The sequence below is a fragment of the Diceros bicornis genome, chromosome 4 (genome assembly GCF_020826845.1).
Source record: "Diceros bicornis minor isolate mBicDic1 chromosome 4, mDicBic1.mat.cur, whole genome shotgun sequence".
NCBI classification, from domain to species: Eukaryota; Metazoa; Chordata; class Mammalia; order Perissodactyla; family Rhinocerotidae; genus Diceros; species Diceros bicornis.
In genome coordinates, this window is record NC_080743.1 from 53,553,373 (window position 1) to 53,581,095 (window position 27,723).

Consider the following 27,723-nt stretch of genomic DNA (forward strand, 5'->3'; position numbering starts at 1 on the left):
TGAGAAGGAGGAGCCGCCAAGTGAGCCAAGTGAGATGTCCAAAGCAGCTGGATAACCCTGGCAGAGAGAGGGCGCTCTTGCTCCACAAGCTTTTCTGCCACCACAGACGTTCAGGCCGCCTTCTGGGAAGACGCACCCTCTTTCTTCTTGCCTCAAAAGAGGTGCTGAAGAGTACATCTTAGATCATTTCTCCTCTCTCCAAGGCCCTTCAAGGGAAGGATGGACTGACAGAAGCGTCACTCCGAAGTGGTCCAGTGAGCAGAGTTCGAGCTTCTGCTGGAGCATTTCCCGGGTGTCTCTTCTAAGAGCAAACCCCACAGGATATTGCTGCTGGTCCCTGAGGAGCAATGAGAGAGAAGCCAGCTTGGCCAGCAACATGGGCCTCGTGCAACACAGGCCCCTCGTGGAGGAGCAAGGATTCCAGGCCCTTGAGCCAGGCCCCTCAATGGGCTGAGGGAAGAGGAACAGCTGGGGAACCGGTTGCCTCTACCGCCGTGGGTTCTCTCTCCTCCTGTTGCTCGAGAACATGGATCCAACTACCTCCCCAAGCACTTGAGAGGCGGGCCGGTCATTTTTGTGGGCTGGGGGGCCTCGCTGTCCCTGAGAACCTACCTGGGGTGGAAGAGAAGGAGGGAGAGGAGAAGCCGGATGAGAGATGAGAAGTGGCTGGCTAGTCCAGGCAGGGAGAGGGTGTGCTGGGCCCAGGAGCTTCCATGAGAAGCCAGGCCTCGGTCCTCCTTGTTCCAGGAACGGGTGCCTCCTTCCATCCTGTCCCCAAAGAGACTGTGGAGATGCCTTCTCAACCCATGGGAATGAGCCTGAAGGATCTTCCCTGCCCTACACCACTTGGCCTGGAGAGCAAAGAGCCCCACTCCGTGGCGGCAATGGTGCGCAGACATGGAGAGCCAGGACTTTCTGCCAAGAACCAAACTTAACATGTAAAGACAAAGATCTCAGTGAGGCTTGGTGAGGCTCAGTAGGAGTACCATGCAGGCGTTCTCCATGTCCCGAGGAGAGCTGGAAACAACACTCAAGTCTGTGGTGAGCCAGGGCATGTGAGGGGAGAGCGTGAGCACAGTTCCCCACTAACAAATTCTGGAGTCGAGTTTCCCACGTGTGGGGAAAGTGCAGGGGTCAATGGAGAAGCCTCACCCTGAGTAACCCACCAGTGGCAATCAAGGTATCTCCCCTGCCAGGTAAGTAGGAGCTCATGCCCCGCAAGCACAGTGCAGCCCATTATCTCTCCAGTGTTCCTTCAGTGTCGTGTCCTCCCCTCCCCCCCGCCCTCGCTGTTCCTCCAAACTGCTCTCTGCAGAGGAATTCAAGTGATGTCCCCCACGCCACACACACAGAGAATCCATGCTCGGGGCCCACTAGACTGACTGCCTTCAGCAGCAGCTCCAGACCGACTGACCCACCGACCTACCGGCAGCCGCTGCGCTGTGTCATCTCCATACTCCAAGCTCCACCTGCTGCCTCTGTAGCTGGGTCCACATCACCGCCAGGCTCTCGCTCTCCTTTTGCCTTACAGTGGACGCAACATTTATCCCAATAGGCTTTCGGAGCGAGTGTGGAAGGGAAAAGGGAGAACGTGCGCAGTGTCTGGTGGAGTCTACACAGTTTAAATGCAACAGCCGTTGTAGAAATTGTGGGATTTGACTGTGGTACCATTGTTTTGACATTCTGGCGCCGATTTTGACCCCTGCATTCTGCTTATGGCAGCAGCGACAGTTTTCCCTTTTGTGCATATTTCACGTGCTGCCTTTGTTGGGTGAGTGAACGCCAGCTCCCTCCACCGTTTGATCTACAAACGGGACAGCCCTCGCCTTCCCCTCAACCCGCGTGGGTATCGCCTCCAGCCACCTCTTTCCGAAGGCCTTGTAAGCGTTTTACCTGCGAACTGGGTTGGGGAGGCTCAGGCAACCGGCCCATTTGCGGGGTCCGCACCAACGGCCCGGCTCGGCTCGGCCTCGTCTCCGTTACAGAGAACTCAGCCTGGTCCGCGTCGCTGGGGCAGCAAGGAGCGCGGGCTCGGGTGCAGCCCCGCGGGGATTTGAACCTCTGCAGGCTGTGTAAACCTGAGCAGGATGCTTAGCAGCCCTGTGAAGCCGCTGCTGCGGGCGGCTGACGTGGAGATGAGCGAGAGCGGTGTGCCCTGAGAAGCGGCCCGCCATTGTCTCCCTTCCCAGAGCTAGCTCCTCGGTGGGAGTGGAAGACTCGGTGCGAGGAGCTCAGGGCACCACACGTCAGCAGTTGAGAGGAAGATTCGTGCGTGGGGACAGAAGACAGATGGCGCAAAATGATTCCCTGGCCGGGAATCGAACCCGGGCCGCGGCGGTGAAAGCGCCGAATCCTAGCCACTAGACCACCAGGGAACTGAATGCTAGCGTTTCTCTTCCTCACTTCTGACGAGTGACATTTTTATCTGCGCTCCGGGAGGCCTTGGGCCTCTGGGAGGGGTCACCCGTTTTACCAGAAATTCTTTCGTAAAGCCATTCCCTCTCTGTTTTCTCCAAAAAAGGAGCTCACGGGCGACGCACCGGGCGCCCCCGAGGCCGCCAGGTCCACCAGTCCCAGAGCGAGCTGCCTCGTCCAGGCGGCACCTCAGAACTGCCTCTGGAGACCCGAGGGAAGGTCGCCAGAGCCGGGGAGTGGACGAGGTTGGCGGGGAGGAGGTGGAAGGGGAGGCGCCCAGGGTGAGAAGGGGCAGAGCACTGAGACCCCGGCATCTCCGGCCTCCGAAAGGACTCAGGTGGATGCAGGGAGGGAGACAGACGACTGGAGGGAAAACGCTTTCGAGCAAGTCTCCTTTCAAGGCGGCCCTCAGCTGCATTCCGGATCTCCCCGCTGCAACCTGCTGCACCCGCAGTTTTCCCACCTTAGTTGATGCCAACTCGGCCCTTCCATACTCTCAGGCCAAAAAACTAGGCGTTCTCTCCGTCGCAGGAGTTTCCCTCAGACCCCACATCCAATCAGTCAGGAATTCGTGTTTTCTCGTCTGTCAGGTGTGGGACGTTGATCTACACCCGGTTCTCTCAACCTCGGCAGTGTTGATAAGTAGGGTCGGATCATTTTTTGTGCGGGAGGGCTCCCCCCGTGGACTGCAGGATGTTTAGTGACATCCCTGGTTTGATAATTAGATGGCAGGGGAAAACCCTCCGTCTCTCCTGCCCCCAAGCGTGGCCATCAAAAATGTCTCCAGACAAGGCCTAGTGTCACACTAGGGGCCTGGGGGCTGGGGACCGGGGGCCCAAATCGCCCCGGGGTGAGAACCAGCGATGTGCACAGTCGCTCCTGTTCCTGGTCTCTGATCAGGAGACCAGGAGATCAGATCAGGAACAAGAGAGTGCAGACGACTCTCTTGATCAGGGTGCAGGGGCCGATTCAACTCTCGGCCCTGGCTCAATTGGACGTTAGGAATTGAGACTTCCATCTCGAGATCGCGGGGTTTTCTGTCAGTAGGCCTTTTCTTTGGTTCTGTCCAACGAAATCAGCCTCGTTTGAGCCTGTCTACGCGGGCCAGGCAGGCAGAGGGCTGGTTCCGCTCCGTGAGGTTCCTCTTGCCCCTTCCGGAACTTCACACCTCTTTCGGTTCAGCCTACAGAGAAGCTTTAGGGGTCACTTTATTTGGCTTCTCCCGGCATCCCCGAGGAGCAGGTGCGCGGTTCCACCGGGAAGAATGAGGTTTGATTGTGGCGCCCCACCCGCGGTGCCCGACCTCCACCCCCACACGCAGCTTTCCGGGCTCCCCGCCCCGCCCCCCACCCCTGGTCCCGCCCGCCGGGGGTTACGTCCTGGGGCAACCAGGCCCGGAGGGACACCTCGGGGAAACTACCTGCCCACTTCAGTTCTGTAGAGGGAGCCAGAAAGGGTCCTGACCTGAGAGAAAGGCGGTGGAGCCTCTCTTACTGCCTAGGCGGAGGAGAGACTAAAGGGAAGAGAAGAAAAATCCTACGAGGTTTCGGGATCTACAGTTACCGAGAAGCCGACCTCCTCCGGAACCGCGGTCTCCCGTGACTGCTGACGGTGAGTGGAGTCCCGTCTCCAGCTTGCCAAAGTAGGCAAAGCGGACGACTATAGGCCGGTACCGGTGAGGAGGCAATCCCCAGTCCGCCCACTCGCTCCTAGTACTTGAACTTCCCTGCCCAAGATTTCTGTGGATGCAACTGAGTACTTTTTTATTTTCCCAATTGCTCTCATTTGAAGAAAGGATCCATCCAGTGTGAAGCATGCGCAAAAACCTCTGCAGCAAGGAAAGCAACTAGTGTTGAGAGCGTCACATTCCTCTCTCACCCCCCTAAGTTTAATTGCACTTTTCCAGGTAGAGTCCCCACGTTGGGTCCATTCTACTCTTAATGCACAGCTGGTGGAATCTAAGAGAAGTCTAGTAGGTTCCTGGATGAATATTTGAAACACGGTAGGCATTTTTATTTAAGCGGGCATTCCAAAAACCCACAACAAACATATCAAGCTCACCTGTGCCTTTTCTACAAAGAGGGGGAAGAAGAATTATACATAAACAAATGGAAAAGGTCATAGAATGGCCTTAAGTGTCCGCTGTTTCCACTGAAGTTCTTCTTCCCTGGACACGCTCATCAGTGTCTTCTCTTTCTCTAAAATATGACATCCAGCGCCAGATGCTAAAATCGGTTTTCTGGTTCCAGCCTATTTTTTCCCCTCTCTGTAAAGCTGCCTCTTCCTCCTCTTCTTTCATAAGCAGAAAAAGTCAGCTCTCCCTCAGCCTCGGATTTGCAACATGGCACTGGAAGATCAGTTTAGCAAGTTGGGGACCCTCAGTGGGACTCTATGACAAAAACAGTATGAAGTGGAGTTCTCTGGTTTGCCCAATCTGGCGGATGAAAATGTTAAGGCACTGCCAAAAGTTCAGAACTAGCAGAAGTAAAACCACTGGGTCACTGAAATAGTAATTAGTAAAAGTTTATTGTACACAAAAAGACAGTTTGGGAACTGGGAGCACTCAAACCGAATATGGAATGAGGCTCAGAGGTATATCGTTATAAAGCAGCTCACACCGTGAGGAGGCAGTGGCTGTTCATTCTTCACAGTGACTGGTTATAACACAAGCATTTTACTACTTACAGAGTTTGTTAAAAGTGATTACCTTATATCAATTTTGGGGGTTCAGTTTAAGTTTCATTTATGATTTTCAGAGGCATTAACAAGAAGTGGCCCTAGTTAAGTTCCACTTGTTTTGCAAAATAATCTAAATTAACTTGTTTGTATGACTAAACTGGTTTGTCTGCTCAGGAAATTTTCAAGTCTGATCTCGATTTCTGGTTGATTTTAACAATTTTCCCCTTTTGGTCTTGTTCTCAGCCTGCTCCACCGGTTTAATGTTACTCTCAGTTACCAATGTCGATGTCATCAGGCTGAAGAATCACACATTTGTTGTTTCCCCTAGCTGAGTCAGCAGGATTGAGGGTCCTGTAGTCACCATTATCATAATTTATGCAGGTTATTGTCTAGTTTTTCCAGCTGTTTGATCCTGATGGATACCATTTGGCGTGTGAGGGGCTGCCGACAGGCATTTAAAATCCTTGAGAGGATACGCGGCACCAGAGAGGTTAATATGATGACTCTGAGGAGAACAATAGCCAAGGATTGAAAAAGTCCCCAGAGCAAAGATTCCCAGGATCCAAGGTTTAACCAGCTAAACAGGTCTACGGAAGAGGTGTTACCTGATGAAAAATTTTATCTGGTCTTTAAGACCATTTAGATTCTGAGTAACACAGAAGCAACATTTTTCACCACTTGTACCACTTGAGCCTCCTTGCTGAGCAGTTAGGGCATCAAGGAAGCTCCTATTTTGGAGTATCACTGAGGATAAACCATTTACTTCAGTTTACTTCTGTTCAGACACAGTAATGGAGAACGTCCCCGTGCCCAGGTTAGCGCGCGGTAGGGTTTCCTTCCCTTCTCCTGACCTCGTCGGACCTGGCGGCCGGTGGAAAGAGCTGCTCTCTGGCACCCAGGTAGGGGGCGCACCCCCGTGTGGGTTTCAACAGAAAGTAAAAGCAAAATACTAGGTATGACCGACAACAGTACCAAGACTCGGATTCAAACCGAGGTTGCAGGGGCCACAACACAGAGTACTAACCACTATACAATCACGGCGCGCCACAGTACCAGGGACAACCTCCGCCCTTGCCCTATGCATTTTCACGTATCATTTCAATTACATTGCTTAGTTCTTGCACAACTGGAGGAACTCCTATTCTTCTCCCCTCCATGTACACTCTCCGTTTTTCCCTCCCTTCGTTCCTCTCAATTCTGATACATGATAAAAACAAACAAACAAAAAACCCAACCAAATAAAAAAACAATTCTCATCTCCCCAAATCCGGCCCGAGCCTTTGCATAGGCCTCCTGGGAAGTCACATTGTCTTGGTCCACGCTTCCCCCTTTTCTTTCCCTCCTCTTTCCGTTTTCTCCTTTCCACAGCCCCCTACCCTCTCTTTCCGGTTCCCTCCCCCCACCGACTGCAGCCAAGCCGAGTGGAGTGAGGGGAGCGCCAGCGGCGCAAACAGTTGGGTGAAAGCGGATCAAACGGGAAGAGCCATCACCGGAGCCCATGGGACGCTCGGCTTCCCTTGGGCCCCACCCAGCTCAGGCCCGGGGGGGTCGCGGCCCCAGGCGTCTCCGCCGCGCTGGCCTCTGAGGCAGGTGTGGAGCAAGGCGGGGCCTTCGGAATCACCCAACGCACGGGTTTCCAAGGCGATGGACACGGTGAGTCGACTCCACCTGGCCGGTTTTCCGAAGCTCTGGAGCCTGCGCCGCTGTCCTGCAAAAGCGGGTGGCTCCGCCTAGCGTTGGAGAAACGCTTGCTCTCTGTTGGGGGCGAGAATAGGGCTTCTGCGTGTCTCTGTGGCGCAATCGGTTAGCGCGTTCGGCTGTTAACCGAAAGGTTGGTGGTTCGAGCCCACCCAGGGACGAGTCTTGTATTTTTGGATTATAGAAGCGTTTGCAATTGTTGCTACTCTGCACATCCTCTCATGTAAAGGCGGAGAGAGGCCTCCTCCACTAACACCCTCCTGTTCTCTGTGTCTTGTGCACAAAAGGGGGACCTAAGTCAAGATTATAAATAAGATCACCACGGATCCTCGCAGAGAGCTTGGGAGGAAAACAGGTCTCTGGGAATACGGAAATCTTTATGAGAGTAGATACATCGTCGTTCTTCTGAATTCTTTTTAACGATGGAGTTTCTTCCATCATTTGTTTGGACTAGTATTTATTTAACCCTTTCCATATACTTTTAAAATTGTGTTGGTTCTATGACTTTATGGTTACAAACAATGCTGTAGTCAGCACTCCTGTACACATATCTTTGGCCACTTGTGCTAGTATTTCTATAGGGTAGAGTCCTGGAAGAGCAATTGCTCTATCATGGTGTTTACATGGTTCCTCTATGATGCCGTTTTCTCTCCTTTGTTGGCTTATTACCTATAACTCTTTGTTATTTCAGCAGCTCCTTTAGGACTTACAGCATACATGGGCAACTGACCACAGTCTGCCTTCAAGTGCTATCATACCTCTTCATATTTCTCCCCTGCCTGCCTTTATGATATTGTTGTCCCACATTTTACTTTACATATGTTGTAAACCCCACAATCCATCGTTATTACTTTTGTTTAATCTGTCTCATGTTTTTAAAGAGATTTAAATACTAAGAAAAATCTTGCATATTTTCCCATGCAGATACCATTTCCCTTGTCCTTCATCCCTTGTGTACATCCAGATTTCCATCTGGTATCAGTGTCCTTCTTCCTGGAGGACTCTTTGAACATTTCTTGTAGCGTGGATCTGCTAGTGATGAAGTCTTTCAGCCTTTGTGTGTCCATAAATGTCATTATTTACCTTCATGTTTGAAAGACTTTTTGGGGGGTGGAGGCATAGAATTCCATGTTGACTTTTTGCCCTCAGTCGTTTAAAGATATTGCTCCACCCTCTTCGCACTTGCACTGCTTCTGATGAGAAATCTGATATAATCCTTATTTTTGCTTTTTGTATGTACTGTGTCATTTTCCTGTGGCTGCTTTGGAGATTTTTTCCTTTTCAATGGATTTGAGCAACTTAATTATAACGTGACTAGATGTAGTTTTCTTCATGTTTCTTGTGCTCATTCATTGTGTTCATTTGGCTCCTTGGATTGGTGGGTTTATAATTTTTATTACAATTGGAAATTTTTCTGTCATTATTTCTTCTAAAATTGTTTCTTCATCCCTAGTCTTTTCAGGACTCAATTACTTGTAGATTAGGCCTTTTAAAGTTGCCCTACCGTTCGCTGATATGTGTTCATTAAAATAATTCTTTTTATTCTGAGTTTCATTTTGTATATTTTCAATTGTTCATGGCTTTGTATTCTCTAATTTTTTTTATGCAAAGTCTAATCTGGTGTTAATTCCATCTGGTGAATTTATTATCTCAGATGTTATAGTTTCCATCTCTAAAGTTTGATTCTTCCGTTTGTATATGCTCCACATTTCTACTTAACTCCTTGGACATATGTAACACATTCAAAATACCTGTTTTAAAGTCCTCTTTGCTAATTTTAACATCATGTCAGCTCTTGTTTAGTTTCAATTGAGTTATTCTTCTCATGAAGGATCATGTTTTCCTGCCTCTTTGCACGCCTAGCATTCTTTGATTGGATGCCAGACATTGTGAAAGTTTACCTTCATGGGTCCCTGCTATTTTGGTATTCCTATAAACCTTCTTGAGTTATGTTCAGGGGTACAGTTAAGTGACTTGTAAATAGTTTGATCCCTTTGGATCTTGCTTTTTTGATTTTTTAGGTAGATCAGTCTAGGGCTGATTATTCCCACTGCTGAAACAAGACCTTCCTGAGTGTTCTTCCCAATGGCCCGTGAATTATGAGTAGTCCAGTCTGGCTGGTGGGAGCAAGTGCTGTTCCCTGTGCTGTGTGTACACCAGGCACTGTTCCATGATCTTTTCAGAAGTGGCTTCCCTTGGCCTCAGGCAGTTTCTTCATAAGCATGCCCTGATCAGTATTTGCTGAGACCCTTTCCATATGCCTGGGTTCTCTCTCTGTCCATCTCTCTCATCACTAGATCTTTATCCTATGAACTTTAGCTGACTTGCTCTCTGTGGATACTCAGCTTCATGCCCACAATCCAAAGAGTTGGCCTCAGATCCCCCTCCGCGTGCTTAGCCTGGAAACTCTCTGAAAGCAGTAATAATCCCATTTGAGACAAATTATAGAAAACAACAGAATCCTGCACCTGACTATGCACCTTGTGCAGACCTGGACTCTTAGAGTTGTTGGCTCACCTTCCCTTGGTTCTTCTGTTGAATTTCTTGAGCAAAAAGACCTCTTTGGCTTTTACACACTAAATCTGGTTCTTGGACATTCTCTCTCTCTTTCTCTCCACATGGGGTCTGTGTCTGTCTGTCTGTCTGTCTTTCTGGCCCTCATACTCTAGGCTACCCCCAACCTTACCCACTTTCTTCTCCTTTTCAGCTTTCCAGGACCTTGCATTAGAATGCCCTCAATCATCAAGCATTTATTAGGTATTTACTAGGTGCGAGGCCCTGCTCTGGGAGAGATGCTGCATCATGAGCAAATTGAAGGTCCCTGCCCTGTGGTGCCTACATTTGAAGGCATCAAAAAGGGGCAGGTACATGGGAGTACAACTGGTTCATGTCCTTTCTAAGTGCTTCTGCCAGCCTGGGCCTAGGGGCACTAGAGGTGAGTACCACCAGAGAAGCACAGCAAAGAATGGAAAAATGGATGACTCTAGATCTAGAAGGTGTAACTAAGAACCAGCATTATTATTATTTTTTTAAATAAACAAGCACCTCAGGAAAACAGCAGGTGTCCAGTGACAGCTCCTTACTTCCTGGAGCAGACATTGCATGTGTTTACACTTCTTAAAGTGACAGTCATGGCCAAGCTCATCAACATCCCCTAAGGGTTCCCACAGATCCTCTTAACCTGTTAACATATGGTCACTCTATAATCTATAAAAATATGCAGTAGCATTATATTAACATAGTGTTTTGTTATTTCTATCTTTTTATTTTACAGGGAAAGATTCACTCTGAGCTAACATCTGTTGCCAATATCCCTCTTTTTTCTTTTTTCCTCCCCAGAGTCCCAGTGCATAGTTGTATGTCCTAGTTGTAAGTCCTTCTAGTTATTCTATGTGAGCCGCTACCACAGCATGGCAAATGACAGACGGGTGGTGTGGTTCCGAGACCTGGAAATGAACCTGGGCTGCAGAAGCAGTGAGAGCGCCAAACTTTAACCACTAGACCTTCAGGGCTGACTCTGTTATTTCTATCTTAATTAGAAAATATCTAGGTAAAGATTATACATTAATTAACTTAATCTAGTATCAGTCAGAGAGCTTAGAATTGTAGAGCTTAAAATCTCAAATTGAGCTGAAACATAATAAAGAAATACATGTTGGAACCATGTATTAGATACCTAAAAATGTTTACTCAAAAATTGCAAGTGGTGGGGCCGGCTCCGTGGCCTAGCGGTTAAGTGCACGTGCTCCGCTGCTGGCGGCCTGGGTTCAGATCCCAGGCACTCACAGATGAACCGCTTGTCAGGCCGTGCTGTGGTGCCCTCCCATATAAAAGTGGAGGAAGATGGGCACAGATGTTAGCCCAGGGCCAGTCTTCCTCAGCAAAAAGAGGAGGATTGGCATGGATGTTAGCTCAGAGCTGATCTTCCTCACAGGCGAAAAAAAAAATTTCAAGTGGAATAATTGAGTGACTATGATTTGTAGAATTATAAGTCTTAATCTCCATTTAGAAGATATTATATGGTATATTTAATTTACTACACATATAATTTTAAGTTTCATAAATTTAAATATTTGTTGGAATTAAAGTTCACTTATTTGACCAGTAAACCAATACAGGAAATTTAGGCAGTTCAGTGCCATTAGGATTTTGAAGAGAAAATAAATCCAAGATTTGTATAAACTAGAATACTGTGCTACCACTATTTTCTATATTATTAGAAAATCTGGAAGACAACGTAAAGTAGTTTTTAGGCCAAAATTATTAAACCAGTCTGATGCGTATGAGGAATCATCTTTAGAAATGTGACATGACATAAACATTTTCTATTCCATTATATGTCATTTATTAAAATTCTTTAAAATGTTTAAAAGTATTTGAGATTCATCCTTACTATCAACTTGAATTTTTTTCTTGTACCCAGTACTGAGACCACTAATTTATCTACAGCTAAACCTTTTTTTTCTGAGTCACAGGTTCAGCAAGAAAGGAAGCGCAAGAAAAAAACCCATCAATAGCAGCTTTGGACTCCACTGGGATCCTGGAAATAGAAGCTCAGTCACTACCCCACTTTGGGGAGAGGCACAGCTCGGTATGCAGCACAAATCAGGATGCCTCTGTCTGCTTGGACTCAGACTGAGGCCAGGACCAGGTCAAGACAAGACTAAGCACCATTGTCACAGGGCAGCCACCTATCTGACAGTGCCAGATGCACAATTCTGGAAAACTCTTGAGAACTCTCCCCTTCCCTCTGATGCATTTTCCTCCTGCTCCCCTCATCCTCCCACTACCTTTTTGTTGGGTCAGAACCCTTTCAGATCCCAGCAGGGCATAGAGAGGCAGGCAGAAGCCAAGGGGACAGCTGCACTTCCCTGAAGGGTCTCCCTCGAGAGGCAGGCAGTTCTAGAGCTCAGAATGACCCAAAACTCCACTGCCTGCCAAAGCAACAGGGAGGGGTCTGGAGGGCAGCGGGTGCTTGGGGGATGAAAACCTAATCTGTTCCTACAAGTGCAGGGCAGGCCTGGCCTGCACTATCCTTTAGGTGGAACAGGTGTCAGGTTCCTGAAAGGGCAAGAGGGGCCTCCTTCAGAGGACAAAGCCCTCCCCTGGCCTTGGAGGAAAAGTCCTCCAGCTGGTTCAAGGGACATTGCCGAAGGAAAGGAGCAACAGCAGTCCACTAAGGATCTTGAGATTTCTTTAATTACTCTCAAAGGATGTGGGAAATCATGTATGTGGAGAGAGAGTGAGCAAGCAAATGTGGGAAATTAACTGGTGCATTTAGGTGAAAAAATAGGATGTTACTATTGCAACTTTTCTGAACGTTTGCATTTTTTTTTTTTTTTAAGGAGAGAGTGGAACTCAAGTAAGTCTCTAGTTCTCTTTAGATGAAAACTCTGGAAGTGAGACATTAGGATTCTGAGATGAAGGGAGAAGGAGGGCAGGCTGCCCATCACATCTCACCTCTCGCAGCCTGGGAGATGCCTTCACGCCTGTGGCTTGGCTTCTGCACAGAGGCTCTTCTCTGCATCTGGAATTTGAGGCCCACCACACCTCTGGGGGTGAAGAGGAAGATTCCTGCCTGCAGAGAGAGTGCTAAGAGACTTCCCTGATCAGGAATCAATCCTGGAGTGGCAGTGAAAACGCCAAATCCTAGCCCCAGACCACCAGGGAATCACACCAAGACTCTAATTTGGCCTCTCCAGATGAAAATTCTTAAAGTAAAGGTTGGATTTCTGAGACCCAGAGAGCAGAAGTAGAGGCGACTGCCAGCGGCCCAGGGCTGAATGCAGCTGTGCAAGGCTCCCAGCTCTTACTCCGCAGTTCATCACCCCTCACCTCTCCCAGCCTGGGCGACGCTTTGGGCTCTGAGGCCTGACCACAAGGAAACTGGTCTGTGTTCCGTTCTAGTCCAGCTTCAGCACTGTGTGCGGCAGAGCCAAGGACATGCTCTCTTTGTGAACCTCGGTTTCCTTCTGAGTAAGGTGCGGACTCGGTTCTCAGGGAGTGAGGAGAAGCGCCCGTCTGCTCGCTGATCTCTGAACTGGCTCGAGGGGCTCTCCTGATAACAGCACGTGTACAGGCTCCTTTTGGTGCCCAGACCAGCTCAATCAGTGGAGCATGAGACTCCATCTACGTGTCTTTGTCTGGAGCCCCAAGTGCAGTCTTCGGTTCGTTTTCTTTTGCTCCGTCCCGCAAATCAGCCTGCTCCGCAAGTGTGCTGGGGTCGGGGAAAGCCAAGCGTGCTTCACAGGAAAGAAGTTCTTGGTTTTCAGAGACATGATAGCTGTCAGCCTGTAGAGAAGATTTAGGCGATAGACGAGAACGTTAGGGGATTTGTGGATCTAAAGGTAAGCTGAAGTCAGCCTAGTCCTGTGCTCTCCTTGGACTGACTGTGTACCAGTTTCCAATCTGACTCAGAGCAGACCAAAAAACAAGGCCTGTTTTCTAGTGCTGAGTAGGCTTTCACGTTGTAATTGAAGTTCTACGTTTCTTGTGAAGGGAAAATATAGCTGAGCCTGCACCTCCCCCCCCCTCCCCCCTCCCCCCTCCCCCCTCCCCTCCTCTCCTCTCTCCCCTCCGCTCTCCCCTCTCCCCCCTTTCTTTTTTCAAACTTGAAGGTAGCTTTCAGGAAAAACAGGTTGTTTCCGCCCGGTCTCGAACCGGGGACCTTTCGCGTGTGAGGCGAACGTGATAGCCACTACACTACGGAAACACGACTGGTGTTGATAGTTGACGACGTCCATGACAACCGTAGGTCCTGCCACAACCATTCTAGACACCCACTTTTTTGACTGAAAAAGGCCCGGGGAAGCACCAGCGACCCCTCAGGCAAGGAGACTGCGGCTCCGGAGAGGCCCTGGCTCAGGGTTCCGCGCCTACCCCCGAAGCGAGGGCCCTGGGACCCCACAGTTTGACTTCCGGGATCCCAGATCAAACGCAGGGTTTCCACTTCCAGAACGAGGCGCCCTTGTGCAGGAGCCGCCCCCGCTGATCCCGGCTCCCGGAAGCTGCAGCAGCCGGCGGTTAGGTTAGGTTAGGTTAGGCGTCTGAGCCCCAAGCGCCCCCTGCGGCCCAGCAGTGTAGACGCCGTCCCTCCTGGGCTGCGGATCCTTGCTTCGGCGGCCTTTTCACGGCCCCGGAGGTCAGTGCTCTCGGCTGTGGGCAAATGACCGGTGCTTCGAATCCACCCAGGAACGCTAGGACCCGCTCTCCTCGCCCTCCCCTCTGCTCCCATGCGCGGGACCTGAGCGCTCTTTCCTCGCAAGCTCTTTCGCCTTAGCGCTTCTCTGTTGTCCTCTCGACAAAAGAGGGTCTCTTTGGTATCCTCTGGGCAAAAGGAGTCCCACCAGTTCCTGCCTGGGTTGCTTTAAAGCCATCGAGAGAGGCCTGTGGGCATGACCATCTAACAGAGGCCGGTAAAATCTAGGCCATGGAATGGAGGGATGGAAAGCAAGCGCAAGAAACCGTTTTTAGTGGCACAGAGCGAAAGAGTGGCACAGCCATGACGGGGGAGAGAGGGATGGCCTGACCCTCCTCATTTCATGGGCATCTATTCCTGCCTGGCATTTGTGAGTCTGAGACTTGGCTGGGCTGCCTTGGAGTATCTCTCATGACTCTGCTGCCAGACTTGAGTAGGTTGGTGATGACACTTGGTGTGACCACAGCCACCTTCATAGCTGCCATTAAGTATCTGGAAACAAGGTGAAGAAGAGAAACCTCCAGAAATAGATTTTTAAAGTTGTTTTCTCTCTCCTCCCCCATCTGAGTGTGGATGACCTGACTGTGTGATAGTGGTTAGACTGTAATTTAGCACAACCACTTTCCTAATATTTGGAAGTTTCTTGTGAAGTTGAAAATATACCTACCCTGTTACCAAATAATGTTACCTCTATTTACTTCCCAAGAGAAATGAATGCATACATTCAAAACGTCTTCTACAAAAATGTTCATAGCAATATCAGTTACACCAGGCAAAAACTGGATAAAACTCAAATGTCCATGGACAGGAGAAATGATAAACAAACCGTAGTATATTCATATTAAGGGATTAACACTCGGCGGCAAAAACAACCAAACTATAGATGAGGCAATCACATGGATAACCCCCCCAAACAGTACGTTCAGCAAAAAATGCCTATCAATAAAATGCTTTTCAACTCCTAAAACATCTGTTATTAATGTAACTTTCGGATACTCCTGTGTAAGTCCACTTCCAGGAAGTATCAGAACAGAAGAGTGGTTCACTCTTTGAGAAAATTTGAAGGGAACCTTCCTGGGTTGAGGGAAATGTTCTGTACATTCGTCCGGCTGATAGTTACAGAAGTTTATACGTTTATCACATTTCACTGTATACTTTTTACATTTATATTTGTAAACATCAAAAATAGTTTATCTTTTTGAAACTCGAGAATTCTCAAAAAGAATAATTGTTTTAATTCTTGGTTTTACTTTGATATACACATATATATTATTACTTGTATGTATTCTGTAAAATCTGTGCAAAAATCTCTGATATAAATTAGAACTTTTTACATCTCCTAGACAATGCTAGAACTTCAGAACATCTTAATTCCATTTACTCTCCTCCTGATTTTTGAGTTATTGGCATTAATTTTACTTCAACATATATTTTAAATCACACAGACGTTATTATTATTGTTTGAATAGTAATATTTTATTTGGCTTAACCACATATTTAACCTATCCATTGCTCTTCATTCCGTCCTTCATTTTCCACGTTTCCCTCGGGATCATTTAACTTCTGCCTAAAGAGTTACCTTTTGCATTTCCTTTGGTTAGGGTCTGCTGCTTATCTGGTCAGGTCTTCAGCTCACTTTCCCTTGAGAGATATTCTGTCAGAGATTAGCAGTGGTTAGTGGGTTGGAAATTATATTGCTTTAGCCCTTTAATAATGTGATCTTTTTCATTGTTTTTGCTGAGAATTCAGCTCCCAACCTTTGGATGGCGTAAGAGGATTTCCCCCCTCTGGGTGCTGCTATGATTTTTTTCGTCTGTCTTTGGTGTTCAGCAGTTTTGGGTGTGGTTTGCTTGTCCTTACCTTGCTTGGAGTTCATAGATCTTCTTGCACAGGTGGTTTGATAGATCATCCTGGTTTTTCCTTAATTATCCACAATATCTTTCAATATTGTTTCTGTCCCATTTTCTGGCTCCTCCAACCTCTGAGACTTTAATTACATTTATGTTAGAACTTTATGATGTAACCGTGTCTTTCTTACACTCTTTTCTTATTTTTTATTCCTTTTAGCTCTCTATGCTTAAACTCTACGGAGAGTTTCTTGCTACGTACATATTTTCAGGATAGTCGTCTCTCTTCAGGTGGGTCCAAACTGCTATTACACTGATCTATTGACTTTTTCAAGTGCTAACTATTACATATTTTATTTCTATAATTTCCAATGATTTTTATTTTATTTTATTTATTTATATATTTTTTTTGTGAGGAAGATCAGCCCTGAGCTAACATCCGTGCTAATCCTCCTCTTTTTTTTTTTTTGCTGGGGAAGACCGGTTCTGAGCTAACATCTATTGCCAAGCATCCTCCTTTTTTTCCCCAAAGCCCCAGTAGATAGTTGTATGTCATAGTTGCACATCCTTCTAGTTGCTGTATGTGGGATGCGGCCTCAGCATGGCCGGGATCTGAACCCGGGCTGCCAGTAGCGGAGCACGCTCACTTAATCGCCAAGCCACGGGCCCTCCAATGAATTTTAAAATAGATTCTCTTTCTCTTGTGAAAATTTTTATCATGTTATCTATTTCCTAAAAAGCTAAAGCATATCATTTTATTCTTCTATCTGATAACTTCAATACCTCAATCACCTATGAGTCAATTTCTATGGTTTGCTTTTTTCCTCTTGCAACTGTTCCTTTATAGTCCTAGAATATAGTGATTGAATGGAGAACTTGTTGTGTGAAAAATGATGGATAGTTTGAATGATGTCAGCTTTCTCGGAAGATTATTCACCCTCTCCCCCAGCAGACAGCAGATGAGCAGATCACCTCAGTCCAATCCAATCCTTGAATAAGCTGATTTGCAGCTTGTTTGCACTCATGGGAAGTGTCAGTTTACAGCTAGTTTGCTCACACTACTATGCTGTACACCGCCAGGGTTCCTACCTGAGACCTTGGGGTGTTTCCTTGGCCCCTCCTCTTTATGAGTCCTGAAATTCAATTTTTATCCCCTGAGCACCGCGATACTGCTGAAAATTCCACTCTCTTTCAGCCACACCCTCCTTGCTTTTGTAGTCTCTTGCATGCACATTGTTTAATTTGCAAATATCTTCAGGGGAAATCCTGTACCAAGCATCCAGCTCACTTACCAACTCACTCCAGGATCTCGACTCCTCAAGTCTGAATACTTGGACAGCTCCACATGTCTCTTTTCTTCTTTTCTCTCCAGATCCATGAGATTACTTAAAGTGCTGCTGTTTTCTCTGACTCTTAGCGAGTGCCCTCTTCCCAGCTTCTCAGTCTCTTGTTCCTCACCAAGAACTGGCAAATGCCCTGAGGGAGAAAGGTAGAGAGGTAGTTTCATTCCAATGAGCTCCTCTCTCTCTCTGGAGCTGATCCTGTGGGTCCTAGCTGCATTGGTATTTCTCCAAAGACTTCAAACAGAATTTCTTTAACCCTGACCTTATCTAGTTGTCTTCAGGGTGAATGCTGGTTTGCTACAAACACTCCATCATAACTGAAAGAAGACATCTTCTACACTTCCAGGGAAATTATATTTCCCTCCTTTGGTTTCTTAAAAATAACACAAAACCAAAAAAAATAAAACAACAAAATGATGGGATCACTGGATGTACTTGGATGTTTCTTATGATACTCATGGTAAGTGTGACAGGATATTAAAAGCTCTTGCTAGAAGCACGTGCAAAGGATTGTCTACTGTGTTTAAACAATCATCATATCTGTCTAAGGTCCAAGAATTTGCTGAAGTTGGATCCAGTCCCCTGCTGCAGTGTCTTCACTGTCAATTAAATCACCATCAAAGTCACCAAGTAACCAGTTTTTCAGACGCTGGTCGCTAATATGGTCCTAATTTATTCTGGGGAATGTTGAAAGTCAGCAGCAGTGCAGTTAGAAGTAGAAACGAAGCACATAGTAATAACAATAATAACAGCTTCCTCGGAGCTCTGCTGTGTGACCAGCATGGTTCCTCAGTGCTTTACTGTTTAATAACTTATTTAGTCCACGTAACAACCCTGAGAGAGTGTAGGTTATTAAGATCCCTTGTTGCAGAGGAGAACACTGAGGCACTGACAGGCTGAGCTTACTTCCCAAGGGTCCCAGCCCTGTGAGGGTGAGAGCTAGCACTCAGACCCGGGCAGTGTGCCTCCAGAGCCCTTGCTCTTGGCCATCATGCTCAGTGGTAACTGGGAAGACTTCACTGAGATTGGCATCCCCTCCTTCTGGCTCTACCTCCAAGATATTGAAGAGAAAAAGAAGATTAAAACTAGGGCCTGAAAAACACTCAGGACTAATTAATGAAATAGAGAAGAAGAGAAATAGCAAACAAAACCGTTTAGTCTTCCCCAGAAACAGACTTCAGGCTCCAGGGATGATGCAATCACACTTCCTAACCAGAAGTGTTTGTGGGCCTGATTCTTCTTCTTTTTTTATAATTTTAACTTTTTTTAACGTGTAATTGACACACATAATTATATTAATTTCTGGTGTATGACATAATGATTCGATATTTGTATATATTGCAAAATGATCACCACAATAAGTCTAGTTAATATCTGTCACCGCACATAGTTACAGAATTCCGTTTTCTCGTCATGAGGACTTTTAAGATGTACTCTTTTACCAACTTTCAAATATGCAATACAGAATTATTAACTATAGTCACCATTCTGTTCATTATGTCTTCATGATATTGATTTTGTAGTTAGGAGTTTGGACCTTTTGACTCTGGCAACCATCAATCTGTTCTCTGTATCTAAGAGCTTGAATTGGGGTTTTGTTTTTTCTTTTAGATTTCACATATAAGTGAGATCATGTCTTTCTTTGTCTGACGTATTTCACTTAGTGTAATGTCCTCAAAGTCCATCCATGTTGTTGAAAATGGCGAGATTTCATTCCATTTTATGGCTGAATAATATTCCATCATATATATAAGCACATTTTCTTTATCCACTATCTGTCAATGGACACTTAGGTAGTTTCCCTATCTTGGCTATTCTAAATAATGCCTCAATGAATGTGGGGTTGCTTATATCTTTTCTACTTGGTGTTTTCATTTTCTTCAGATAAATGCCCAGAAGTGGAATTACTAGATCATATGATAGTTCCAGTTTTAATTTTTTTGAAGAACCTCCATACAGTTTTCCATAGTGGCTGCACCAATTTACATTTCCACCAACAGTGCACAAAGGTTCCCTTTTCTCCACATCCTCACCAACATTTGTTATTTCTTGTCTTTTTCATAATAGCCATTTTAACAGGTGTGAAGTGACAGCTCATAGTGATTTTGATTTGCATTTCCCTGATGATTAGTGATGTTGAGCATCCTTTCACATATCTTATTGGCCATCTGTATGTCTTCTTTGGAAAAATGGCTATTCAAATCCTCTGCCCATTTTTTAATCAGATTGTTTGTCTTTTTGTTGTTGAGTTGTATGAGTTCTTTATATATTTGGGATGTTGGCCCCTTATCAGAGATATGATGTGCAAATATTTTCTCCCATTCAGTAGGTGGGCTTTTAATTTTGTGTATGGTTTCCTTTTCTGTACAGAAGCTTTGTAGTTTGATGTAGTCCCACTTGTTTATTTTTACTTTTGTTGCCTTTGCTTTAGGTGTCAAATCCAAAAAATTATCTCTAAGACCAACATCAAGGCCTTGACTCTTCTTAATGGTCTGAACAAGGGAGTTCCCGAGAGGGGCTCACAGAAAAAAGTGACAGTGCCTTTTGTGTTCAAAGTGTAGAGGGGATAACTGAGCACTCCCACCTTCTTGACTTAGAGCAAGACAGATTGCTCCTGGAGTAGCAAGGGGGAGGGTGGGAATGTGCCATAAAAATGAGCCCAAATCATGTTTTTCAAAGTTCATTAATGAACATAGCACTTTAACATTTAGCCATATCCATGTGCCTATGTCATTAACTACCTAATATTTTCTGTGCATTGATTTACATTTTTATGTAGAAAATTTATTTTTAAAATTAATTATTTATCATTATTACAACAGAAACACCAGTATGAATTGCCACAAGCAGGATGCAACTATAAAATTAGGCAAAGGTGAAAAAACAGTGTTGATATAGTTAATAACAGAGCTAATAAGCAGAGCAGATGAGCTTCCACAAGAATTCCCTTGAGGGCTGGGCAGCGGCAGCCTTTGGAGTAACCTGGAGCATTTCCGGGGCTGGAGTGATCAATGTAAGAAAACCCTTGTTATGCCCAGTGTACCACGGTCCCACAAAAGCCAGGGCATGGAATAGTTCTTTACCCCGCAAGGGGAAACACTGAAGTCCTCCTCTCAATCAAAGCTCAGGGACCACCTAGACATCACTACAGACCTAGGAGCTGCTGGCACTGGGGATCAAATAAATGGCCTACAAGGAATTTCATGCTGAGCAAGAAGTCAGGAACTTGAAATAAAACATCTCATGTTTAACTGACTGGATAGATGAATGAGCTAGATCTGCATCGTCTAAGACAGGGTCCGATGGACACATGTGGCAATTGAGTGCTTGAAATGTGGCCAGCACTGAGAAATTGAGTTTTTTATTTATTTATTTTTTTACTTGATTTTAACTAATTTGATTTTGAATGGCCACATTTAGCTAGTGGCTGCAGTATAGGACAGCGCAGTCTAGAGAATAACCGTTTTACTATAAAATCATCTGCTTTATTTCCTTGTAGCAATAAACAAATTTAATAAGATCTCACACTTAATTAACAATTCTGAATGGCTTTCTCCACCTGCTTAGATACAGGTGAATGTCAGTTCAGCCCGGGGGCCATCTCTCCTGCTGCCTTTGCCTCCTCATTAGATCCCCACACCTCCACCAAGGGCTTGGGAGCCTCAGCCAGTCCTGCTCTCTCACAGATGGGGTCTCGGCTGTCTTGGCTGGTCACAGAGCTCTACCCAAGTGGTGGCCTCACACCTTCCCTCCCAAGTTTGACTGACATCGGTGTAGCACTGTCTTGGTCCAAATGTTGTGCCCTGAGAAGTTTCTATGTTTTTGAAGACATGGGGCAAGTGAGTGTATCCAAGCTCTGGTTGTTGGGAGACCACAAAGAGCTATACAATCTTTGTGTGGATTGCGTGATGTAGGAGTAACATGGTCATGTCAGCAATTGCAGGACAGTGGTAGAAGTTTTGTCCCGTCCCCAGGACACTGCGTTTGATTCCCGAGAACCACACTTTACTGAATTTTGCAAGGCTAATTTCTCTATTGCACAGACAAGACTGCAGTATAAGAATGGAAGTCACAGAAACAATGCCCTAGAGGACAAGAAAGGAAAAAGTTTTGAGGTAGGACTTGAACAGTGGTGGAGAGGTCTTGACCCTCAGTGGGAGGCAAATGGCCAAGCCCAGGAAAGCTGTGGTACCTCAGGGGCTTCAACCTGGATGCCATTACCTTTCATTTCCAAGTCCTTCCTGAGAGCAGAAGAGCACCCTGGAGCAAAGCAAAAGCACAAGAGGTTTCCCAGATCCACCAGAAGCGGAGGGTGAGACACAAGAACCAGAATGATGAAGCAAAGAGGGTTAGACACAGAGAGAATTACAATGGGTTTGTTAACTATACACCAATGGGGAACTGGCTTTATTTAAAAGCTTAGAAGGGCCTGTCTTCCAATGGTTCAAGGTCTAAATTTTCCATGGAAGTGTGTCCACCCTGGAATATATTTCAAAGCTACCTATGATGTGTATACAGACGTTAATATGAAAATTATATTTAAATATTAGTAGTAAATAAGAGACTTTGAATGAGTTATGTCACACATTTACTCATAAAAATGGGAAACAGTTATTAGAATATTGTCCTTAAAGACAAAAAGAGAGTTTGTAAAAGGGACAGAAAAGAGAGGAGAAAGAAAAAATACAGATAGCTTGGGAATGCATAATTCTATTTTTCTTTTCCTTGGTAAACGGATGAGCTGAAAGCCATCAAACAGCTAATCTCATAGCTTGCTCCAGTAAAGCTGACAAATTCATCAGGTAAACAATTTTGGCTATTTATAGATGGTCCAAAAATTTTTGAAGGTTTAGCTTCAGAGTGAATGGGGCTACTTTCTTTGTGTAACACCTGCCAGTGTCCTTCCTTTGGCACCTCTGAGTTGGTTAAGCCTAATTGTACTATTTTCATCACCAGGATTTCTCAATTTAATCTCTCCCCACTTTGGGTCATAATTATTCATAAAAGAGGAAAGTTGACCATGAACACTTCAGTCTCTCTTTGACACAGTGTTAACAGTTGGATATCAGCTTAGAGTAATGGTTGTGAACAACATATATGTTATCAGATATCAGATGGTGGACGAAAGTCAAAAACCTGAGGACAGCAATAAATATTTTGAACTTACTTTGCATCCTAGCCTAGGCTAAACCAGAAGAATAAGTATCAACATCACTTTAGCAATAACCACGTGGCTTTCAACTTTCTTTGTTGAGGCATGATAAATATAAAGGACAAAAAGTGTACAGTTCAAACCTTTACCAATGTAAACGCATCTGAATAACTACTGATGTAGCACCCAGACTAAAGTGTAGAACATTTCCAGACCCTGGAAATCTTCCTCATGACTGTTTCCACGCAAGAGCTCACAGAGTGATCTCCATCCTCACCACCCACTGACTTCTACCAATACAGGTTAGTTTTTCCTGCCCTTTACTTTCATATAAACGGAATCATAAAGTATGTGCTGGGTTTTTTGTGGGAGAGGGGCATGGGTCTGACTTCTTTCACTCCACATTATGTCTGTGAAATTTATCCATGTTTTTCATGTAGTTCTTTGCTTCTGTGTGTCTTCATTGTATGAATATATCTCAACATATTTATTTATTCCACTGTTGTTGGACACGTGAGTTGTTTCCAGTTTAGGATATTTTGAATCAGTACAAACATTCTTTGATATGTCTTTTGGTGGACATAGTCACACATTTCTCTAGGGCAGCCCATTCCAATAGAAATATAATGCCAGTGACAGGAATTTTAAATTTTCTAGTAGATATATTTTAAAAAGTAAAATGAAAGAGATGAAATTAACTTTAAAAATATTTTATGAGACCTACTATATCAAAATATTATCATTGCAACATGTTACACTAGCAACATTTCTACTGTTCATGGCTACAAGTGGCTTATAACTACTATATTGGACAGCACAGGTCTAAGGAATAGAGCTAAAAGTAGAATTTCTGGGCCACAGCATACAACTGTGTATGTATGACCCTTAGCTGATACTTCCAAAAATTTTTGCAACCTTGTTGAACTTATTTATATTCTTACCAGAAACAAATGAGAGTTTTAGTGCTCCCCATCTTGCCAACATTTGGAATTGTTAGTCCTTTTTTTTTTTTTTGGGTCAGGTTCACTGAGGTGATAGCTACATACAGTACAATTCGCCAACATTAAATTATGCTACATATTTTCCAGTGATATAATTTCTTTACAAAGCTGGATTTTGGTGGTTGCTGTGAGAAGAAGCAAGTACCATGCAAAAAATCCATGTTGAACAGGCTATGAGGGTGGCAGTTTGAGAAGCTGTGGAGTGCACAACACCAAAGTATACGATTTTGAAATGTCAGAACACTGAAAACAACAAACTTGTCTACGAACTTTTGCAGAGAGTCAAGAGAACACATGAGAATATCCATGGCACCAGCCACATACCCACAAAATATAGAAATCTATGTGAACTCAGCAAACAACAGCACTCCCCAAGTAAAGTTATATTCTTGTTGTCAGTCAATGAATCAAGAGATTAGGCCAAACAAGAAAGAGAGAGAGAGACAGAGAGAGAGAGAGAGAATTTGCAGGCAATCAAAGATTATTCATTAACTAAATCAATTTAATAAGAATCAAAGGTTTAAAGTTAACTATAGATCTCGAAATTGTAAATTAAACTGACATGTTGGAACGTGAGAATGTTGGAATCATATATTGGAATGCCTAAAAATATTTACCAAAAATTGTAAGTGGAATAATTGAGTTCTCCGGTTTCTAGAATTATAAGAATTTATCCACTTTTAAAGATACTGTCTGGTATATTTAATTTACTTGAACACATAGCCTTAAAATTTTATCAGTTGAAATGCTTATTGGAAGTAATGTTCCCTTATTTGACCAATACAACCAATATAGGAAATTTAGGAAGTCCAACTTAGTTAACATTTTCAAGCTGAAATAAATCCAAGACTTGAATATACTAGAATATTATGCTACCATTATTTTCTACATTATGAGAAAATATGAAAGAAAATATGTAATAGTTTTTAAATCAAAATTATTAAACCATTCTACTTTCTGTAAGGAGTCACCTTGATAAATAAAAAATACAACATGACGTAAACCTTTTCAGTGCCATTATCAAGTATTTAAATTATTTAAACTGTTGAAAAGTATTAAGATTCCTCTCTGTTATCAACTTCATTTCTTTTTTTTTGTACCAAGCAATAAAAACCATTAATTTAATCTACAGCTAAATCTTTTATTTTTACATGTTACAAATTCAGCAGCAAAATTTTTCCTCAAGGAAATATCGCAATTAAGGCATGTGTAGTGAAATATTTTTTCTAGAAATTATTGATTTTCTTATTTTAAATTAATATATACATTTATATAAGTGATTATCACCATCCTTAAGCTAATTGGGGCAGTAATGACAAGTAATAGATGTAATACATATACACTAGTAATTTGTCTATTCCCTCCAGAGAAAGAGAAAATAAAAACCAAAAAGAAAGAAACCACAAGGGAAGTGGTGGAAATGAGACTACGTCAGGAATCCCCGACACAACACACTAATATCTGCTAATTGTAATGGACCCAACCTTCTCAGATTGGATATAAAACTAAATTCCAGATACAGCAGTTTATTAGACAGAAAAGGGTTAAATATTAAGAGCAGTATACCTCTGTGCCAGACTAATTGTAAACAAAAGAATAAAAGAGTGAAAACATGAATATCAGACAAAGGTAAAGAGCCAAGAAAGCTTTAAAGGACAGGAGAAAAACCTAGCATCTTCATGGAATCTACTCTAATTGTCTTTCCCTGAATCGGCCTCCCTAGGTGGCTACAGAAGCTGTGGTGAGGGGAAGAAATCCTGGAGTGAAATTTTCATTTATTCACTCTTGTATAGGTCTCTGTAAGGCCTAAGAATTCAAAAGCAACATTCTATCCTTCCCTTTTTCAGGGACTCAACAGGGGCATAGGAAGGAGAGAAACTCAATCATCACTCGGATCCTCTTGAGTCACTGAGACATATTCCCACTAGTCCAGCTGTTTGAACTGTCACTGGGTCTTGAATGCCTGCTTGGGGAAAAGAGCTGGTGTTCCTATCTAGGTTGAGAGGAAAGGGTTTGGAAGGCACCAAGCAATGGGAGGGCAAAGAGAATGTGTCAGCAAGTGAGGAAATGAATTTTCCATCGGTCCACCCCAGATATGGAGCAGAGAAGAAACTGGATGGATTTCTGATGCTTTTCTACAGGGATGTTTCATCCACTTGTAAAGAGCCTACTTCAAAATTAGGCTTTTTCAAATCTGGTATTTTGAATGCCAAAACTTTATGGTGTTGCCTGACGTAAATCTGCTATGCGAGGCTTTGCTGTGGGTGTCCTTTTTTTTCGTTGATATATCCTCCAAAAACGACACTGAGAACATCTATTTTGGAGCTATTTTTCCCAAGTCCTTCCAGTGACTCTTTCTGATTTGAGCTAGTGTTCCCTGCTGCTGGGAAGTGTTGGTGTTCAGTGATAGTATTCTCGCCTCCCATGCTGGAGACCCAGATTCGATTCCCAGCACAATGCAGTGTGCAGAATAATCTTACTTTGAACAGTCTATTGCTCAGGCAATTTAGGTGGTTTCAAGGTTCTGACCTCCAGGAACAGCCCAGGAACAGCCTCGACATTAAGGGGGGAAATAGGAACTAAAACCCCTCGGGTTATTTCCAAGTAGAAGACATCAAGGAATTTGTGTAAAGAGGAACTTTGCAGGGACTATGTCTTTGAAGCGCAAGTGTGTCTGATGGGTCTCTGAGGTTTTGCATATGTAGGCCTAAAATCAGTGTTACTTTTTTCTTTCTCCTGCTGGATCCCTGGAATCCAAAGAGCCATCTGGTCACTATTCACGTACTGGATCTTGCACAGACCACTGGGCCACATCTCACTATGCAGTAGGGATCAAGAAATGAAATTGCCAAAAGGAGAGAAACCACAAGCCCGGGCAGACACCCCTGTGGAGAGGAAGAGGTAAGGGGCCCAGGGAAGGGAGAGACTTGTGGGAGGAATCCATAGAGAGATGAGAGGAACTGTGTAGACTGGCCTCAAGCCTTCCTGTGGAGGTAGGCCTCAGTCTTTTGGTGGTCTTGTAAAATTAAGGATGAGCTCTAAGTAGAGAGAAGCACATACAAGAAAATCATTTTTATCACCCCTGTTTGTTTTATAGTCCACCAGGGAAGTCTTCTGTTTAGAGGATCATTTTTATGCTTATGAGGAAGCAGCACTTGGGAGAGACCATGACAATCACTAGCTCTGGAGGTTTGGAGCAGGAGACTCTGGAAAGCGAAAGCCCAGGGATCATCTGGTTTGTCCACATGGTCTTCATCAACTACTTTCCTCAGCAAAGCTTTTGTGGGTCCCAGATATCAAATCGCAGGTGCCACGTTGGCACGTTGAGTAAGTGCCCCTGCTAATTTCTTTCTTGAAGGGATAAGAAATGATTGACCCAGAGCCACGTTAGGGAGATGCAAGAGCAGAACTTAAAGTGCTTTTCTCCATCTTGTCCTCTCTCTGCTACCTCTGAACACCAATCTTTCACACACACTAGTTCAAAATAGCCTTCCATCTCTATGGAAGTTTATAATCTTTCATAATTGCTGTAAGCCATGTTTCCTTCTTGCTTCTATAAATCTTCTAGGGTTGATTTTGAGAAGCTGGTCAGCAACCCAGACTAGTTCAACATCCTGGATCATTTGTCTGGCTTTGGTATTAAGGTAAAGCCTGACTCATAAAATGAGTTAAGGAGTGTTCCCTTGGCTTCTATTTCCTGGAAGAGATTGTAGAGAATTGGTATCATTTCTTGCCTAAATGTTTGGTAGAATTTACCAGTCAAACCATCTAAGTCTGGTGCTTTGTTTCAGAAGGTTATTAATTGTTGCTACAATTTAATAGATATAGGCCTATTTAGATTATCAGTTTCTCCTTGTGTGAATTTTGGTAAATTATGTTTTCAAGGATTTGGTCCATTTTGTCTAACGTACCAAATTTGTGAGCAGAGAGGTGTTCATAATGTTCCTTTATTATTGTTTAATGTCCCTGGGATCGGTACTGAGGGTCCTTCATTCAATTCTGCTATTAGTAATTTGTATCTTCTCTCTTTATTTCTTGCTTAGCCTGGCTAGAAGTTTATCAGTTTTATTGATCATTTCAAATAAGTAGCTTTGGGTTTCATTGATTTTTCTCTGTTAACATCCTGTTTTCAATTTTGTTGACTTCTGCTCTAGTTTTCATTATTTCTTTTCTTATGCTTACTTTGTATTTAATTTTTTCTTTTTCTCTTTTTTTTGGAGTTTCCTAAAGTGAAACCTTAGATTATTGACTTTAGACCTTTCTTTTTTGCTAACGTATGCATTCAACGCAATGAATTTCCCTCTAAGCGTTACTTTTGCTGCATCCCACACATTTTTATAAGCTGTATTTTCATTTTCATTGAGCTCAAAATAATTAATTTCTCTTGACA

General features: G+C 44.3%; 3 non-coding genes across 3 annotated transcripts; 1 reads left to right on the top strand and 2 right to left on the bottom strand.

The window, feature by feature from the left end:
• Positions 1-2,303: 2,303 nt before the first annotated feature.
• TRNAE-UUC (transfer RNA glutamic acid (anticodon UUC)) lies at positions 2,304-2,375 on the bottom strand. Its single transcript has one exon. It is a non-coding gene; the product is annotated as a tRNA-Glu (tRNA).
• Positions 2,376-6,879: 4,504 nt separating this feature from the next.
• TRNAN-GUU (transfer RNA asparagine (anticodon GUU)) lies at positions 6,880-6,953 on the top strand. Its single transcript has one exon. It is a non-coding gene; the product is annotated as a tRNA-Asn (tRNA).
• Positions 6,954-13,431: 6,478 nt separating this feature from the next.
• On the bottom strand, positions 13,432-13,504 carry TRNAV-CAC (transfer RNA valine (anticodon CAC)). The gene has a single exon. It is a non-coding gene; the product is annotated as a tRNA-Val (tRNA).
• Between the last annotated feature and the right edge of the window lie 14,219 nt (positions 13,505-27,723).